Source organism: Rattus norvegicus, chromosome 1 (assembly GCF_036323735.1).
Source record: "Rattus norvegicus strain BN/NHsdMcwi chromosome 1, GRCr8, whole genome shotgun sequence".
Lineage (NCBI taxonomy): Eukaryota > Metazoa > Chordata > Mammalia > Rodentia > Muridae > Rattus > Rattus norvegicus.
This window is the reverse complement of record NC_086019.1, coordinates 178,861,472-178,865,099: the sequence shown is the minus strand read 5'-3', so window position 1 is coordinate 178,865,099 and position 3,628 is coordinate 178,861,472.

The window sequence follows — 3,628 nt, the reverse complement described above, 5'->3', positions numbered from 1 at the left end:
GGACCCATATCACTATTTCTTAACCCAAATTTATGGAACAGCTTGTCAATTGATCACTTCTTCCCAGGACAGATAAAATATCTCAATGCTATAGTGTACAAGGAAGATGTTACCCTAGCTTTGTTAGATGAAAGTCTTGACAACCAACACCCAGTCTAATCCACTTACACAGAGGTGGAAAACAAGAAAAAGAAGTTGGGAATGTTTTGGACTCCAGATATTCAGGAGAATTCTCTAACAGCTGTTCCTGTTCTTGCCAGTCACATGCGCAATCAGATTCTCCACTAATAGTCACAGCTATAAAATTTCTTGTCTTCTGCATGCATAAGTATATGTGGCATGTACTCCTATATATGTGTTCCCATGTTTGTGAGTACACCAGTGTGCAGGTACATGTGTCTGCAGCTGAGTGTGGTGGCTTGAAGTTGACATTGGATATCTTCTTCAACCACTATCTGCTTTAATTGAGGCAGGATCTCTCTCTCTCTAAACTAGAGCTTAGTAATTTTGACAAGTCTAGCTAGCCAGCTTACCTTGGGGATCCCCTCCCAAGTGCAGGGATTATAGGCAGCCCCATCTTGGATTCAACAGTCTGCCTGGCTGTCCTCTTGGGTTCTGGAATCTGGGCTCTACTGTGGCCTTCAGGTTTGCCCTCAAATATTTTATTCATGGAGCCAATTCCTTGGCCCCAAATGTCTACATTTCTAGTTCTCACTTGAACCCTAGAAGCAAGAAAGTAGTCAACCCCCATCCCCCAATTTCTCTTTCCTTGGAGCTTAAAAACAAAAACACAAACAACCCCTTCCCCAAAAAACCCAAATCAAATCAAACAAACAACAACAACAAAGTGCAAAGGTGAATGCTAGGTTCTTTAGGCCTTTGAATCCCTCAGTAGGCATTGTCATGGAAACCTTGTATTTAACTCAATGGCACACGCTGAAGACAGAGCAGAGCAGGACTTGGGCTAAGTGTTCTTTTATTGCCCCATATTGAATTCATCTCAGCAAATTTACTTTATATCTTCTTCCAGATTGTCAGGTCCCCGAGGGCAACACCTCTGGAAAGTATTAAGGCCCTAATCGCCTTCTGGTTGCAGCACATGAGAACAATCCACAGAGAGGAGGCAAGCAGCCTGGATTTGCCTCACCTTGGCTGAGACATTAGAGTTCAGAGATCCAGTCCCAGATCAGCGCAGAGGTCTGTTTCCGATCCTCCTGGCATCCATCATTCCAGCCTGCTACTCATTTAATGTAGCAGAGACAGACCCAGTCCAAAGATTGAGTGCAAAGCCACAACCAGAGCCTGCAAGCCCGGAGACATGAAAATCTAGTGAGCATCCACTGGCCAGTGTAGGCAGGCTCTGCCTTACACCCCTCTGAGTCTGACTCACCCTCTTCACGCTGCTCTGGACTTAGACACGCCATCTTCTCAGACAAGCCATCTTCTGCCCTCATGGGAACTGAGAATTTCTCATCTCTAACATAGATTTTGTACTAAGTACTTCTTAAGTCTCAAATCGCTTGAGCTAAGAAAGAGGCTCCTGGGGGCTGGAAGGATGGCTCCGTTGTATGTGCTTTGCAAACATGAGGCCCTAGATTCCATCACCAGAACTCATGCAAAGAGTGTCAGGTGTGCTTTTAATCCCAGCACTGGGAAGGTGGAGATTCCTGGGCTCAGTGGCCAATTAGCCAGTTAGAGAGCTCTAGACCATGGAGAGATGATGTCTCAAAACACAGGTAGACTGCTTTTGAGGATTGACATCCATCTGAGGTTGCCCTCTGGCCTCTGCAGGCAAACACACACACACACGCACACACACACACACACACACACACACACACACACACACACAGAGAGAGAGAGAGACAGAGAGAGACAGAGAGAGACAGAGAGACAAAGAGACAGAGACAGACAGACAAACACACAGGGAGATACACACAGAGAGACAAAAAAACACAAATAGAGATATACACAGAGAGATGGAGACAGAGACAGAGAGACAGAGACAAAGAGACACACAGGGAGATACGCACAGAGAGACAGACAGAGACAGAGACAAAGAAACACAAATAGAGATATACACAGAGAGATGGAGACAGAGACAGAGAGACAAAGACAAAGAGACACACAGGGAGATACGCACAGAGAGACAGACAGAGACAGAGACAAAGAAACACAAATAGAGATATACATGGAGAGATGGACAGACAGAGAGAGAGAGAGAGAGAGAGAGAGAGAGAGAATTTTCTGATGCTGATGTCACACCAGTCATACCTCCAAAGTGACTGTAATTTGACTTATATGTGATTCCCTAGCATACACAAAATGACACTCAAAGAAATGTCCTCAGGCTCAGCTTCCCCCGCCATCACCCCAGGCATGTAATAACATTCCAGAAATACACAGCCTGTCATGTATTATCACTTAAATTTAGGCCTGATGCTTCTTTTGATGACAGCATGATGTGAGTGCTACCTGGGCTGATCCTCTCCCCCTCTCACCCACCACCTGCCCCAGGGAAGGAGGCAGAACATCATGATCCAATCATCTCCAAGAATTATTCCAATTAAAGCTGCCTTTTCAGGAATATTGGAATTGCAACACAGCAAGAGATACGGACTTAGACACCTTGTCCTGTGCCTACTCAGCACCCGAGTGTCCAAAGAGTCCACTTGCTATCTACAGTGTCCTTCTCTGTGGAAAAGAGGGATGATGACATAATTAGCCAGGCAGGTTTTTGACAAGATCAAGTAAAGATGTTTTGTACTTGAGAGCTATGTCAATATTATTTAATAATAACTATAACAGTGATAGTAATAACTATAACAGTGATGATTCTCGGCTCCTTCTATGAAGTGTGCATTTTCTATGGAGTAGCATTATCAACATTAAGTGTGTGATATTTTACAGTTTTGCCGAGGATGTGCAAATCCACTCTTGCATGCTTTATGATTTCCCATTAATAAAGGAGGAAATGGTGTCTGGACAGTTGTGGTGGATTCTTGAGTCACAGAGGCATTGGAGGAGAAAAGATCTGCCAAGTTTAAACCCCACAGCTTTCTCATGTGCTTCCCACCAGTACAAAAGGAGAGAGAGCTAGTGTCACACGGGAACACAAGGGGGTGGAAGAAACAAGACTGCTAACTTCACTCCACACACCAAGGCTGTGTTCCTCCATGCTGAACAATCTTGGGGCCTTTAGCCATTTGCACAGAAGCAATGGAAACTTCAGTCGGACAACTTGGTGTTTCCCGCTCTCACTATACTCCACACACCCCCATCCTTGGTGCTGTAGGTATTGTGTGATCTGCATCCATTCCCCTGAGGTAGTCCTGTTCATGGGTTCTTTATTGCTGAAAGCAAATGTGTCAAGCAGACCCTTTGTGCTGAGGTAGTTCTGCCCTCCTGGTCATTCTGTGCTCAGGCAACTAGGTCACCTTGTCCTTCTATGCGAAGGTGTCCCTGGCTTCATTCCCTTTGTCCCTGGAATCTTTCTGTTCCCATCCTTCCAAGTCAATGTGGAGGGGCCTGGGATTTTTTTGTATTTGTTTTTTGTTTTCTTGAGCCCAATCCTTCTAGGTGCAGGTAATTTCTGAGTTCCCCTGGAAACAGATCTGCAGCACATGCC